This window comes from Ranitomeya variabilis, chromosome 6 (assembly GCF_051348905.1).
Source record: "Ranitomeya variabilis isolate aRanVar5 chromosome 6, aRanVar5.hap1, whole genome shotgun sequence".
Taxonomy (NCBI): Eukaryota; Metazoa; Chordata; class Amphibia; order Anura; family Dendrobatidae; genus Ranitomeya; species Ranitomeya variabilis.
The window spans coordinates 332,097,876-332,115,074 of record NC_135237.1 but is presented as its reverse complement, the minus strand read 5'-3'; the positions used below and the strand labels follow the sequence as shown (position 1 = coordinate 332,115,074).

General features: G+C 42.5%; 1 protein-coding gene across 2 annotated transcripts in view; it reads right to left on the bottom strand.

Moving 5' to 3' along the window:
* The window catches only part of FARS2 (phenylalanyl-tRNA synthetase 2, mitochondrial), a 468,718-nt gene that overhangs the window by 129,978 nt on the left and 321,541 nt on the right, over positions 1-17,199 (bottom strand). The gene's annotated exons all lie outside the window — the stretch shown is intronic.

The window sequence follows — 17,199 nt, the reverse complement described above, 5'->3', positions numbered from 1 at the left end:
GATGCTGACCAATCCTAAGGCCACAACACACTGGAGAAAGAATAACATGCCCCCACCATAGCTTAGAGCAGATTTCTCAGTATGTGAGATAAAATCACTCTTATGTCTACTGTGATCAAGCAACTTGTAATAAATCTGAAGTGAGATCAGGGCTGATATTATGTCTCACATAAGAGCCATCAGTTCTGGGTTACTCCTTTGTGAGAAATAATGAGACTTTGCTCTGATCTCATTGCACAGCAAACAAGAGTTGCAATAACCTCAACAGACAAAAGTGCGATTACTGACATATACATCTCCAGACACTAGAGGGATGGACAATACAGTAAATGATAGCACTAGCAGAGGAGAATAGCTGATTAAAGAGTATGTAATGTGACACAGCTAAATTCAGCTGTGCTTCCCATATCCCCCAAAGGGACTTTATCTAAAAGGTGTAAGTCACCTGTGCTTTCAAATCATGCAGGAGGTTAGACTAGAATATCAGTGCAGACTGTCATACACCTTGCATACTGAGAAATCTGCTTAAACTATGGTTGGTAAATATTTGGTGCTCCATTGAGTGTTGCAGGCTGCTAATGATTGCTCAGCATCATACAGGGAGAAGTATACATCCCCAGTGAAAACTCTGATTACATGCACATAACTGAGGTATTAAAAACAAACAAAACATTTTATTCAATTCTGCAGCCAATATTATTGTTACGCACGCAGACAGCGTATGTGGTTTTGCGGACCCACTGTGCGATGGGGCCAGGCTTATCTAAGCGGCTACCAGGTGTTCACTGGAACTCCTGATAGTCGAGTCAAGCTTGCTTGCGGGGGATTTGGATGTTTTGGCCGCTGCAGTTCGCCCGCAGCAGTTCGCCCGCAGCAGTTCGCCCCGGGTACATTTACTTCACCTGTGGGAAGTTATACCATCCAGCTGCCATACTATCACCCCAGAGGACCCCTTTAAGCAACGTTGGTCCCTACTGACCAAATACCACAGGTGAGATCATGAACACAAACTTTATTCATCAAACCCTTAAAAGACTTTTCCCTTTTATTTGCGTGCCCAGGGCCATGGACCGGTTATCATCCACCGTGACGTCCCCATCAAGTACCGGACCCGATACAGAGTACCACACTGCCCTGGCTGGTGACTCAACTTTGTGTCACGAACAGGATGTACCCGGGGACGAACTGCTGGGGGCGAACTGCTGGGGGGGGGGAGAAACATCTTATAACCGCTTGCGGTTAGCTGCCAAGTACCAATCCTAGGCAGTCATCGGTACTGCAGCTGCTGACCCCAGCGGTCAAGTACACAGACACGGATATGGACTCTGACTCAGTTCAGACTTCTACATTCTGGACTCTCTGGCAGAATGGTTTCTAACATGGACTCTGGCTCTGTTCAGACTAATAAGTTCAGGATCCTCAGGCAGAACTGATACTGACACAGAGGGACAGGACTGATTCAGGCATTGCTGGAGTGCTGGAGCAGCTTCAGGGTTCAGGTGCCACCAATGCGTCTTCAGTGTTTGGAGACTGTTTGTAGCAGTCTGGAGACACTGAATACACGATCAGAACTGGCCGCACAAGGACCAGGCACTTTGGGTTCAGGACTGGCCGCACTAGGACCAGGGACTTCAAGTTCAGGACTGGCAGCACCGGGACCAGGTACTTCAGGTTCAGGACTTGCCACACCAGGACCAGGGATAGGGGTTCAGGACACTGGCCACACCGGGACCATGGATTTTGGTTCAGGGCAAAAACCACAGGACCAGGGGACCTCACAATTTCACTGGTATAACACCACACTACCTAATGACTCAATGTGTTGCTTGGCACCTCCATACCGGGAAGGGTGCCTTTTAAACAAGATGCCTCTCAGTTACTGGCTGGAAGCCATGTTGCAGGTGAACACCTACACTAAATGCTTCTCAGCTATAGGCTGAGGGCATTTTACTATATGCAAGTGCTGCCTCTGAAAGAGTGTGCACAACGCCAGGACTCAGATCAGGAAGGAAGCAGGGAGCACATCAGTTCACCACACCACGCGGTCGGGGTGGTGAGTATGACGGCGTCCCTGCATGGTGGGGGAAGGGGAGCCATGCAGCATTACAATTAAATCCTGTGATCAGTTGAACATGAAAAATTTGGTGAAAGGTCCTCTTAAACTATAATGGTAATGCGGCATCAATAACAAAGCAAAATTATCCTGTACCAATGTAAATCATGGCTAAGAAAGAAAACGCTGGGCATAATGAAGAATATTATCGAATGCACAACATTCTGAATACTATAAAAAGGCAACCATCAAACAAAAGATTTACTAGTCTATACTGAATATACTACATAAATGATTAATGGAACGAAAAAAAAAATCGAGCACAGGAAATCCAGTATTTAGCTGACCCAGAGAGGTAAAATGTTTCACAGCTAAAAGCCAAAGAAAACAAAATCATTAATAATGGAAGACTCCCCATACTGACAGCTATTGTCAAAAGCATTCTTAGCTTTTTTGTTGTTGTTTTTCTTCTACTGCTATTTTACCTATTTTAAAAGTGGATTTATTTAGAGACATTTAAGTACGAGTAAATTTAACTGGCTGACATATATAGAAGAAAAATGATAAAAATATCTTAATACATGCAAAATATTTACAGATTTGTAACTTTCCTCTATCAGAACATAACAGTTCAAAGAAAAAATTAAAATAAACTAAAAAGAAAAATATACATATTTGCACATTATTTATCTCTTGATCTTGATCCCAAAACAAAGGGATAAAAAATGAAGAAAAAAAGTCTTCATGTGGCATAGATAATAAATAATTAACTTTCTTCACTTACAGGTTTTGTGTTCCCTTAAAGGGGATTTCTCATGTTTAACCTTCAGGAGCGCACCTAGCCTATTCTGTATAGATTATTTTTTGCCAGGGGCACCGTACTCCTGACAATTGACAGTTCAGACCAGCGGCATGGTCATGCTGCTGGTCCAAACTGAGTACTCTCCAATGATGCTATTGGAGGCAGATTTGCCTTAGCATCATTGAATAAGCACAGATGGATGGTGTGAAAGGGGTGTGTAGCAGAGCATGACGTGATGGCAGACCGGTGAACAACCAAACTTTATTGCGTCACTTGGAGAATATTCCACCAAGCATAGATATAATTATGCTTATATATAGATGGGTGAAAGACTTGATGAGGAGAGCTATGTTGAAAGGACAGGTAGGTGGCGAGGTGAGTACTTCTTTTTTTCACTCTTTGTTTATTATGCTCTACGGTCTCATGAGACCTCCAGAGCATAATAAGAAACTTTCATTTTGCAACAAATAATTTCAATGTGAATTGAATTTCCCGACCAAATTAAAGGCAACTGCCTTATTCAAATTTTGATAGCTTTGCCCATCACTTGTATTCCTATCTTAATAAGTGATAGTCAGCAAACTGTTAGAAAATTCCATCACTTTATGAGTGCCAGAAGGTCTGGAATCCCACCAAACCTAAGGGTAGAAGTCCCTTTGGCAATTTTCCAGGATATAGTGGGTCATGTTCACCATACTGTAACATAGCAAAGCAAAAGAAAAAAAAAATAGCACAATGCTAGTGATCAAATATTTTCAGGTTCAGTGGAATTCCTGACAGCCCCAGTGACATTCCCACACTTTTTCAAATGAGAAAAGTGGCACTGTTTACAGGCACATCTATTCATTATTGTTCAATTTCCATATGAAAATCTGATGAAAGTGATATTTAAAAAATGTTTAGAGTAAAAATAAACCAAAGATCATACAGTTGGCAGTAGCCTAAAAGTACAGAATTTTATTTTTTGCTATGTACTGTTGATCAAGAAAAATATCTTAAACTTATTACACTTTTTGTATTTCTATTAAATTATACTTTTTTCATGTATGCTATATTTTTTCCGTTGTCTATCCTCCAAGATGTTATAAAATTATCTTTGTGTTGCATCATTTTTTTTATTGCTACATTTGTCATTGTAACTGGACCGTGCACAGAAGCCCAAGTTACAGGGTAAACCGAGCGCTCTCATGTTATAAGTCACTAGTAGAGCTGAACTAGGACTGCTAGCATCTATGATAATTTTGACATCCAACAATCGTGCTGTAGCTGGGACTAATAGAACTCGCGACACTGGGGATATTTTTATTCACTAGATAGAGTATATACACTGTGTTCCAAATTATTATTCACTAGTGTTGAGCGATACCGTCCGATACTTGAAAGTATCGGTATCGGAAAGTATCGGCCGATACCGGCAAAGTATCGGATCCAATCCGATACCGATACCCGATACCAATACAAGTCAATGGGACTCAAGTATCGGACGGTATTCCTCATGGTTCCCAGGGTCTGAAGGAGAGGAAACTCTCCTTCAGGCCCTGGGATCCATATAAATGTGTAAAAGAAAGAATTAAAATAAAAAATATCGCTATCCTCACCTCTCCGACGCAGCCTGCACCTCAGCGAGGGAACCGGCAGCGTTGTTTGTTTAAAATTCGCGCTTTTACTTGGTTACGTGAAGTCCCGGCTTGTGATTGGTCAGGGCGGCCATGTTGCCGGGACGCGGACCAATCACAGCAAGCCGTGACGAAATTACGTCACGGCTTGCTGTGATTGGTCCGCGTCCCGGCAACATGGCCGCCATTAACCAATCACAAGCCGTGACGTCACGGGAGGCTGGACACGCGCGCTTTTTAAAATGGGCGCGTGTCCAGCCTCCCGTGACGTCCCGGCTTGTGATTGGTTGCGCCGCGGTCAACCAATCACAAGCCGGGAGGCTGGACACGCGCGCATTTTAAAATTTTAAAATGGGCGCGTGTCCAGCCTCCCGGCTTGTGATTGGTTGACCGCGGCGCAACCAATCACAAGCCGGGACGTCACGGGAGGCTGGACACGCGCCCATTTTAAAAAGCGCGCGTGTCCAGCCTCCCGTGACGTCACGGCTTGTGATTGGTTAATGGCGGCCATGTTGCCGGGACGCGGACCAATCACAAAGCCGGGACGTAATTTTAAAATCCTTAAGGACCTGAAATTACGTCACGGCTTGCTGTGATTGGTTGCGTCTCCCATGTGACTGCGACGCAACCAATCACAACGCCGGAACGTAATTTTAAAATCCTGAAGGACCTGAAATTACGTCACGGCTTGCTGTGATTGGTTGCATCCCGGTCACATGGGCGGCACGCAACCAATCACAAGCCGGGACTCACGTAAAGGAAAGAAAAGCGCGAATTTTAAACAAAGAACGCTGCCGCTTCCCTCGGTAAGGTGCAGGCTGCGTCGGAGAGGTGAGTATAGCAATATTTTTTATTTTAATTCTCTCTTTTACACATTTTTACATTAATGTTGTTTCGATACCGATACCCGATATCACAAAAATATCGGATCTCGGTATCGGAATTCCGATACAGCAAGTATCGGCCGATACCCGATACTTGCAGTATCGGAATGCTCAACACTATTATTCACATTACATTGGATTTAAGTGTGATAAAGATTTAATTGTTTTGTTTTTCAAATAAACTCGTGGATGGTATTGTGTCTCAGGGCTCAATGTATCACTGAAATCAATCTTAAACACATGGGATAATTAGTTTTCCAGGTGATTCTAATTAAAGGAAAACTACTTAAAAATGATGTTCCACATTATTAAGCAGGTCACAGTTTTCAAGTAACATGGGAAAGAAAAAGGATCTCTGCTGCTGAAAAGCATCAAATAGTGCAATGCCTTAGTGAAGGGATGAAAACATTAGAAATTTCCCGAAAACTTAAGCGTGATCATCGTACTGTTAAGAGATTTGTGGCTGTATCTGAGCACAAATGTGTTTGTGCTGATAAAGGCATAATGAGGAAGATTTCTGCCAGGCAAGTTCATCGGATTAAGAGAGCAGCTGCTAAAAAGCCATTACAAAGCAGCAAACAGATATTTGAAGCTGCTGGTACCTCTGGAGTCACTCAAACCTCAAGGTGTAGGCTCCTTCAAAGGCTTTCTTTGGTTCATAAACCTACTATTCAGCCACCCCTAAACAGTGTTCACAAGCAGAAATGGTTGCATTGGGCCCAGACACACATGAAGACTAATTTCCAAACATTCTTGTTTGCTGATAAGTGTTGAGCAACCCTGGACGGTCCAGATGGATGGAGTAGTGGATGGTTGGTGTATGGCCACCATGTCCCAACAAGGCTGCAACAACAGCAAGGAGGTGGAGGAGTCATGTTTTGGGCCAGAATCATGGAGAAACAGCTGGTAGGGCCCTTTAAGGTTCCTGAAGGTGTGAAAATGACCTCTGCAAAGTATATAGAGTTTCTGACTAACAACTTCCCTCCATGGTATAAAAAACAGAAATGTGCCTTCAGCAAAATCATCTTCTTGCTGACAATGCACCATCTCATGCTGCAAAGAATTTCTCTGAGTCATTGGCTGATATGGGCATAAAAGGAGATAAACTCATGGTGTGGCCACCATCTTCCCCTGACCTCAACCCTATAGAGAACCTTTGGAGTATCATCAAGCAAAAGATCTATGAGGGTGGGAGGCAGTTCACATCAAAACAGCAGCTCTGGGAGGCTGTTCTGACTTCATGCAAAGACATACAAGCAAAAACTCAATGGATGCAAGAATTGTGAAGGTGATGTCAAATAAGGGTTCCTATGGTAACATGTAACTTGGCCTGTTAGGATGTTTTGGAGTTAAATACCTTTTTGCGCAGTGAATGTGACCTCCTAATGCTGCAAATTCCACAAATGAGCATTTTCAGTTCTTTAAAACATATCAAATGTTTAGAAATTCAACTGTGCCTAATAATTTGGAACAGTGCATTTTAAGTTTTTATTCATTTTGGAGATTAAACTGTTATCATTGGGAGGTTTATTCAATAAAATTCAATGTATAATCTAACGGGTGATGACTTTTATTAGACTGACTGTCATTTGCACCAACCATTTAGGAAAATCTGAAAAAAATGTAATCTGCATAATAATTTTGAACATAGTGTAGACTGAAATGGAGCGGTTCTCCATACATGTCTATTGCAGGGGCTTTAATCTCGAACTGGAAATACACAAAGTAATGATCAGATAATCCCTTCAAAAATCATGTAATTCAAAGTTGCACAGATATGTATGATCAATACCGCTCTATAAATAACAATTTGTGGTGTTTCTGCTCGCTAACACCGCAAATCTAGAGTTTCGGGTGTAGATGTTACATATAACATAAATAATTCACCAATCTCTTTCTATTAAAGAGTGTCAGTTTATATTGCTACAAATAGTTACCACCTAGCCTAGTTACAGACCTTGCCTTTCAGCTAACAATCATGCATGTGAAACATAAGGCATAACAAAAAGAAGACCTACAGTTTGCTGATATAAGATAAGGTCCTTGTTATAGTTTACTGGAAAATGGAGGTTATCCCTGTACCTCTAAGCGCTCCTGTGTGCACTGGGGTCTGCTGTAGGAATCCTGTAACCAGAAGCAATAAGAAATGGGCGTGATGCAGCAAGATGCTGTGAGTCAGTTTACTGGAGGATGGGGGTACCCTGTACCTCTGAGCACTCCTGTGTGTACTGGTGTCTAGGCCCGGATTGGCAATCTGCCAAAGCGGGCAGATGCCTGGTGGGCCGGCGGCTCTGAACTACAAAATGGGCCGCCAGCCCTTTAAAACTTCTAACTAGACCCTGTGTGCTCGCACGCTCTGTTGGTACACACTGATAAGGGCCGCAGCGGAACGCGTCAGTGCTTGAGTGCAGCCCCCGTCAGTGCGGGCAAGCAGGAGAGTGTGCGCACCCAGGACTTAGGGCTCCTTCTCACTTGAGTGAAATACGGCCGAGTCTTGCATGGTAACACTCGGCTCTGCCGCCGGCACTTGGGAGCAGAGCGTGCAGCTCCATGTATTGCTGTGCCGCCGCACGCTCCGCTCTGGAGTGCCGGTGGCAGAGCCGGGCTTTAACCTGTGAGACTTGGCCGTATTTCACGCAAGTGAGAAGGAGCACTAAGTCAGAAATTTGAAAAGGCCGTCACGGTGCGCACAGGATGCCTGCCTCTCTGTCTGACGCTGGCCAGTACCAGCGTCAGAGAACAGCATGCTCTCCTCCAGGGGCGTCGCTAGCTTGAAAACTCTGGGGCTCTTGCCCTGAACATTACGCCCAGAGCCCTGGATGTCACTGATTGGCCAATGCTCCTGTCCTCCTGTGCAGCACCGTGGCTCTGAGGGAGAGAGCCAGCAGCAATCAAGATGAAAGGTCAGCATACCTTCCTGTGTGTGCGAGCATTCCCAGGGAGAGATAAGCTCCTGTCAGCACGGTGATGGCTTCTCCTGCTTTTATCTGCTATCCCGGCAGAGAAGGAGAGACTGGGGGATGTGCTGGGACAGTGCAGCGCTGCACATGGACATCAGCCTCCCCTGCACCACAGAGGAGTGTGTGATGTATGAGGTATCTGGTGTGTGTAATGCTGTGTGTGTAAGCTGTGTGTGAATGATGCTGCGTGTGTGTGATGCTGCATGTGTGATCCTGCGTGTGTGAGTGATGCTGCGTGTGTGTGAGCTGTGAGTGTGTGATGTTGCATGTGTATGTGATGATGCGTGTGTGTATGAGAGCTGAATGTGCGTGTGTGATGCTGCGTGTGAGCTGCGTGTGTGTACCATGTATGTTTGTGTGCCATGTACATGTGTGCCATGTACATGTGTGTGTGATCTGTGTGTGATACACGTGTGAGCTTCATGTTTGTGTCAGCTGCATGTTTGTGTGAGCTGCGTGTGTGTGAGCTGCGTGTGTGTGAGAGCTGCGTGTGCGTGTGTGAGCTGCATGTGTGATGTTGCATGTGTGTACCATGTACGTTTGTGTGTGTGTGCCATGTACATTTGTGCCATGTACATGTGTGTGTGCCATGTACGTGTGTGATGCTGCTGCGTGTGTGAGCTGTGTGTGATACACGTGTGTGAGCTGTGTGTCTGAGCTGCGTGTGTGTGAGAGCTGCGTGTGTGAGAGCTGCCTGTGTGTGAGCTGCGTGTCTGAGCTGCCTGTGTGAGAGCTGCCTGTGTGATGCTGCGTGTGTGATGCTGCGTGTGTGATGTGTGTGTGTGATGTGTGTGTGTGATACACGTGTGTGCGTGATACACTATGTGTGTGTGATACACATGTGTGTGTGATACACGTGTGTATGTGATACATGTGTGTGATTCAAGTGTGTGATACACGTGTGTGTGATACACATGTGTGTGATACAAGTGTGTGATACATGTGTTTGATATGTGTGTGTGTGACACGTGTGTGTGTGTGATACATACACGTGTGTGATACATGTGTGTTTGATGTGTGTGTGTGTGTGATACATGGGTGTTTGATACGTGTGTGTGACACGTGTGTGTGTGTGTGTGTGTGTGTGTGTGACACACGTGTGTGTGATACTTGTCCAGCATGCATGTGCTGTGTATATGATGTGTGCCTGCTGAGCGTTTCTTATAGAGCATGTGTGCACTAAGTACATGTACAGTGCCTTGCGAAAGTATTCGGCCCCCTGAAACTTTTCAACCTTTTCCCACATATCATGCTTCAAACATAAAGATATCAAATGTAAATTTTTGGTGAAGAATCTACAAGAGGAACACAATTGTGAAGTTGAACAAAATTTATTGGTTATTTTAAATTTTTTGGGAAATTCAAAAACTGAAAAGTGGGGTGTGCAATATTATTCGGCCCCTTTACTTTCAATGCAGCAAACCCACTCCAGAAGTTCATTGTGGATCTCTGAATGATCCAATGTTGACCTAAATGGCTAATGATGATAAATATAATCCACCTGTGTGTAAGCAAGTCTCCGTATAAATGCACCTGCTCTGTGATAGTCTCAGGGCTCTGAAGCACATAAAGCATCATGAAGACCAAGGAACACAACAGACAGGTCCGTGATACTGTTGTGGAGAAGTGGATTTGGATACAAAATGATTTCCAAAACTTTAAACATCCCAAGGAGCACTGTGCAAGCAATCATATTGAAATGGAAGGAGTATCATACCACTGCAAATCTACCAAGACCCGGCCGTCCCTCTAAACTTTCATCTCAAACAAGGAGAAGACTGGTCAGAGATGCAGCCAAGAGGCCCATGATCACTCTGGATGAACTGCAGAGATCTACAGCTGAGGTGGGACAGTCTGTCCATAGGGCAACAATCAGTCGTACACTGCACAAATCTGGCCTTTATGGAAGAGTGGCAAGAAGAAAGCCATTTCTCAAAGATATCAACAAAAAGTGTCATTTAAAGTTTGCAACAAGCCACCTGGGAGACACACCAAACATGTGGAAGAAGTTGCTCTGGTCAGAAGAAACCAAAATCGAACTTTTTGGCAACAATGCCAAACGATATGTTTGGTGTAAAGGCAACACAGCTCATCACCCTGAACACACCATCCCCACTGTCAAACAAGGTGGTGGCAGCATCATGGTTTGGGCCTACTTTTCTTCAGCAGGGACAGGGAAGATGGTTAAAATTGATGGAAAGATGGATGGAGCCAAATACAGGACCATTCTTGAAGAAAATAAGTTGGAGTCTGCAAAAGACCTGAGACTGGGACGGAGATTTGTCTTCCAACAAGACAATGATCCCAAACATAAAGCAAAATCTACAATGGAATGGTTCACAAATAAACGTATCCAGGTGTTAGAATGGCCAAGTCAAAGTCCAGACCTCAATCCAATCAAGAATCTGTGGAAAGAGCTGAAAACTGCTGTTCACAAACGATCTCCATCAAACCTCACTGAGCTCGAGCTGTTTGCCAAGGAAGAATGGGCAAGAATTTCAGTCTCTCAATGTACAAAACTGATAGAGACATACCCCAAGTGACTTGCAGCTTTAATCGCAGCAAAAGGTGGCGCAACAAAGTATTAAGTTAAAGGGGCCGAATAATATTGCATTCTCCACTTTTCAGTTTTTGAATTTCCACAAAAATTTAAAATAACCAATACATTTCGTTCAACTTCACAATTGTGTTCCACTTGTTGTTGATTCTTCACCAAAAATTTACATTTGGTATCTTTATGTTTGAAGCATGATATGTGGGAAAAGGTTGAAAAGTTCCAGGGGGCCGAATACTTTCGCAAGGCACTGTATGATGTGTGAGACTATATGAGATGTATGTAATGAGGGTGTGATGTCCAGCATGTGTGCTGTGTACTTGTATATAATGTGTGCCTGTGTGATTATATCATGTGTATGTAATAGGCCTGTGTTGCCCAGCATGCGTATATGGCGATGTTCTGTTATAAAGACACATAGACCCCAATTGACCAAAGTGTTTTCAGACAGAAATCTGGCTTAAAACGCTTTGATAAGTCGAAAAAGTTTAAGACGCGGCAGGATTCGATAAGAGGCATAATGAATCCAGCTCCTCTCCCTCCAGCACATCTCATCAAGCCCTGAATGAACAGCACCTGTATTCGATCTTGATGAATCAGGGCCATAGTAGCTGCTGTCTTGTGTTAAAGAGGTTGTCCAATATTCGGACAACTCCTTCTGAATTCCTAGGTTTCCCCCAGAGCAATAATATCATCTATAGTCACTTCCAGTGCCGGTGCCATTCCACTAGTGTTGGCACTGGATCTCCCAGGTATCATGTGACATTGGTATGTCACATAATCCCTGCAGACAATCAGCGCTGGCTTTGCTATTCTCTCCTATGGACATAATTGACATCTGGAGGAAGTGAAAGGGCAGCTACAGCTCTGACTTCCTCTGGATGTCTGATTTGTCCTCTGGAGAGGAGAATACAGCCAGCGCTGATTGTCCGCAGGGATTACGTGACATAGCAATGTCACATAATACACGGGAAATCCAGTACCGACACTGGTGTAATGGCACAAGCACTGGAGGGGACTATAGGTGATATTATTTATTATTATACTGGGGGAAACAAAGGGATTCAGAAAGGGTTACACCTGTAAAGGGAATTTGTCATGTCAAAAATGCTATTAACCTGCAGATATGGGTGTAATCTACAGGCTAATAGCATTGTAAAGGTGTCCTGCTGCCTGGAGGAAATTAACTTTATTTCTCCCATTTTCAGATATAGAGGCATAACCACTGAGTACATAATGAGTGGCGGCTGTAACCGTGCACCATCTCTGACTGACAGCCGGCTCAGTACATAGTGAGCAGCGGTTGTAACCGTGCACCATCTCTGACTGACAGCCACCTCAGTACATAGTGAGCAGCGGCTGTAACTGTGCACCATCATTGGATGACAGCCGGCTCTGTACATGGTGAGCGGAGGCTGTAACCATGCACCATCACTGGCTGACAGCCGGCTCTGTGCATGGTGAGCAGCGGCTGTAATCTTGCACCATCACTGGCTGACAACCGGCTCTGCACATGGTGAGCGACGGCTGTAACCGTGCACCATCACTGACTGGCAGCCGGCTCTGTACTGATGCACTGCTGAGCCGATTGTCAGTCAGTTCCGGCGGCTATGTGTTGAATGGGAGCTATGTATTGAGTGGTGACTGAAGCTGCACCGGCTGCTCCTGTATAACTGAAAACTGGAGGCCTCTGGGACGAATATAGTTCAAATTAACCCCATATCTGCAGGGTTAATAGCATTTTGTGATGTGACCGGTTCACTTTAAAGTGGTTGTGCCCCAATGTGTCAACTAAAATACAAGCGTACAAGCAATACAAGCAATTAGAAATCGGTGCGGTCCACCGAGATGCTGTGAGTCCTTTAGTAAGTCTATCAAGTCTGTGCAACAAGGGCGCTCTGGCTGGTAGTGTCCCCAGCAACTGAGTGAGAGAATGCTGGAGTAGTGTGTGATATCACAGTAAGACGCTATAGTTACCCTGACGAAGAGGAATTGAGATTTCCTCAAAAACCATAGGTTGTAGACAACACAGGACTTCGTAGATGCTTGCTGTGACGTCAAACGCTACTCCAGCATTCTCCAACTCGGTTACCAGGAACGTTACCGGCTGGAACACCCTTGTCACACAGACTTGCCATGTTGGAGGAAGAAGAAAGATGATCACAACCCCAAGAACACCATCCCAACCATGAAGCATGGTGGGTGAAACATCCTACTTTGGGAGTGCTTTTCTGAAAAGGGGACAGGATGACTGTACCTCGTTCCCTCAGTAAGAGCACTGGTAGATGTGCTGTAGCTGGGTGTTCCAGCATGACAATGACCAAAAACACACAGCCAAGGCAATTGGGATGAAATGATGAAAGAAAATGCAATTCCATGATTATTTTCATTTTATTTTTTTTGCGGGAGTATTTTATTGAATGGTAGTACTAAAACTTTTCTGACAAATCTGTTGAGGTGTGCTCACCTATGCTTAACACTGTGAATATATTTATATATACACAGAGCTCAGCACATACACACATAGATTTGTTTAAGATGTAAGCATTAGTACCATGATGTGCCTATTAAACACAATAGCGTTTTGCAGTTTACAACATCCCATTGCTCAGCTGGAATCAGATGTGTATATTCCAACCTGCTGCTACTGTCATCACTTATGAGTTAAAATGACATATGTAAGCTACACCTCTGGATTGCTTGAATAGGGAATGTCATCATTATCAGTGATATTTCCTAGAAGCTGTGGAAAAAGAATTAGCATTCCGTCACTAGATGAAGCAGCAGAATTTTTTTGTCAGCAGGTGATTTTATCCACAGCAATTGTAACCAGTGTCTTTACAGTACCAAAAGTCTTCCAAAAATGGACACTGCCTGAAGGTGAGCAAACATCTCATGCAAGCGTGAAAAAATCAATTGTTGAAATGGATTATTTAATGCTGACAGTTCAATTTAGACGTCAATATGCACAATATTTATCTGACAGCTAAAATATAAAGGCAGATATAGAAACAAGTCAATGAACAAATAAAACACATTCTACCACGTTTGTGGTCATGCCTTTGTTCACACTGGCATCTGTTCCTAATGAAGTCATGATGGATGGGTTGGATTCGTTTACAAATTAATATCTTTGAATTGTAACAGACCCTATTAACCTATTATGGGGTCATGATAATTTCTGCCAAGGTACTGATAATTTAGGTGGTAGAAAGAGTAGAGCGGAATATTCTTGCTCTCATAAACACCTGAAGCTCTGAAGAACTGGAAAATTGCTTTATGAAACGATTCCTTTTCTATGGGCGCACGCACCATTTAATTCCTTCAAATCAAAGAGATGTATTTTTCATTATAAGATTTAATTGCAGACATTTTTGCAGTAAATGATTTTGCAAGCTTCTTGAATACAAATTGAAGATCACTTGACAACTAGAGCACCCATTCTAAGCCTGGGGCTACATGGAAAAAAAAAACTTGTACACTAATTGTAAAAAATATCTATTGCTAATTCTGTTGCAAATTCACCGCAAAATCTGCAAGTATTTGTTGCAGATTTGGCTCTATAAATTGCATAAGCAGAAACCCACAATGAAGATTCAAAGAAAGATTAGACATACTGCAGCCAGTTTTTGTTCTTTTCCCTCCCCTCTTCCAAGAGCCATAACTTTTATCTGTTTGCATTGATAGAATCAAATAAAGGCCTATCTTTAGCATAACAAGTTGTACTGTATCATATCATGCACTGAAATCAGATCTAAAAAATCCAAGTAAGTTGAAATGGTCATGAAAACGCAATTCCGCCATTGTTTTTTGGGTTTTGATTTTTTTATATTCTTCATTGTGATTTTCCAGGTCATTACAAATACGGCAATACCAAATTTGTATAGTTTTATTATTATGATGATGATGATGATTATTATATTATTATTATCATGATTATTATTATTATTATTTTAGTGGCTTGTGTTACCATTTCCAAATACCCATAAGGTTTCCACTGATGGAGCTGTATGAGGAGCCTTTTTTTACATGCCAAGCTGTAGTTTTTAATATTATTTTGAGGTCCAAAAAATATTTTGATAGACTTTTACTGCATTTTTTGGTGACAGTGTGCAGACCAAAACCAGCTATTTTGGTGATTACTGAATATACCTATTTTTGTATATTTTTAATTTCTTTGTAATTTCTAAAAAGTGCTGCACAATATGTTGGCACTTTAAAAATAAAAATTATTATTGTTAATTTAAATGTGGAAAAAGGGGCAATTTCCATTGTTTTTATTTTCATGCATATTTATTAGCCCCCACTGTGCTGTTGGAAGGCCACATTCACGCATCCAGAAACAGACTGATTCAGGCACCAGCCACAGGTCCACTGACATGAACTTGACAGCCACATATAATTGCCTATGAGGATGTAAAGTTCGCATCAGAAGACCAGAGGCCAGTCCATACTCACACTATGACACATGGATGTGAATGCGGTATTGGAGAACACAGCTGTTTAATACTGCCAACACCTGCCCAGTGTGCTCTATATACCTGTACCTGCTCCATGATGTAATACAACCCCTGGCAAAAATTATGGAATCATCGGCCTTGGAGGATGTTTATTCAGTTGTTTAATTTTGGAGAAAAAAAGCAGATCATAGACATGGCACCAAACTAAAGTCATTTCAAATGGCAACTTTCTGGCTTTAAGAAACACTAAAAGAAATCAAGAACAAAATATGTGGTAGTCAGTAATGGTTACTTTTTTTAACGAAGCATACAGAAAATTATGGAATCACTCAATTCTGAGGAAAAAATTATGGAACCACCCTGTAAATTTTCATACACAAAAAGAACACCTGCATCAAATTAGATCTGCTCATTAGTCTGCATCTAAAAAGGAGTGATCACACCTTGGAGAGCTGTTGAACCAAGTGGACTGACATGAATCATGGCTCCAACACGAGAGATGTCAATTGAAACAAAGGAGAGGATTAGCAAACTCTTAAAAGAGGGTAAATCATCACGCAATGTTGCAAAAGATGTTGGTTGTTCACAGTCAGCTGTGTCGAAAATCTGGACCAAATACAAACAACATGGGAAGGTTGTTAAAGGCAAACATACTGGTAGGCCAAGGAAGACATCAAAGCATCAAGACCGAAAACTTAAAGCAATATGTCTCCAAAACAGGAAATGCAAAACAAAACAAATGAGGAATGAATGGGTGGAAACTGGAGTCAACGTCTGTGACCGAACTGTAAGAAACCGGGATAAAAAGAAATGGGATTTACATACAGAAAAGCTAAACAATAGCCATCATTAACACCTAAACAGAAAATAACAAGGTTACAATGGGCTAAGGAAAAGCAATCGTGGACTGTGGATGACTGGATGAAAGTCATATTCAGTGATGAATCGCGAATCTGCATTGGGCAAGGTGATGATGCTGGAACTTTTGTTTGGTGCCATTCCAATGACATTTATAAAGATGACTGCCTGAAGAGAACATGCAAATTTCCACAGTCATTGTTGATATGGGGCTGCATGTCAGGTAAAGGCACTGGGGAGATGGCTGTCATTACATCTTCAATAAATGCACAAGTTTATGTTGATATTTTGGACACTTTTCTTATCCCATCAATTGAAAGAATGTTTGGGGATGATGAAATCATTTTTCAAGATGATAATGTATGATAATGTATCCTGCCATAGAGCAAAAACAGTGAAAACATTCCTTAAAAAAAGACAACATAAGGTCAATGTCATGGCCTGTAAATAGTCCGGATCTCGATGCAATTGAAAATCTTTGGTGGAAGTTGAAGAAAATGGTCCATGACAAGGCTCCAACCTGCAAAGCTGACACTCACACTGTTTGACACTCATTAAGTCCATGCCTCAGAGACTGCAAGCTGTTATAAAAGCCAGAGGTGGTGCAACAAAAAACTGGTGATGTGTAGGAGGTTTTTTTTGTTTGTTTGTTTTTCATGATTCCATAATTTTTTCATCAGAATTGAGTGATTCCATAATTTTTCCCCTATGTTTGGTTAAAAAAAGTAACCATTACTGACTACCACATTTATTGTTCTTGATTTCTTTTAGTATTTCTTAAAGCCAGAAAGTTGCCATTTGAAATGACTTTAGTTTTGTGCCATGTCTGTGATCTGCTTTTTTTCTACAAAATTAAACAACCGAATGAACATTCTCCAAGGCCTGTGATTCCATAATTTTTGCCAGGGGTTGTAGTATTTACTGGAGAGGGAAATTGTAAAAATCTGCACTGTGTGTTAATTTCAGTGCAAAAATATACCTCTGCCGCTTTTTAATCAGATTTTTTTAAACT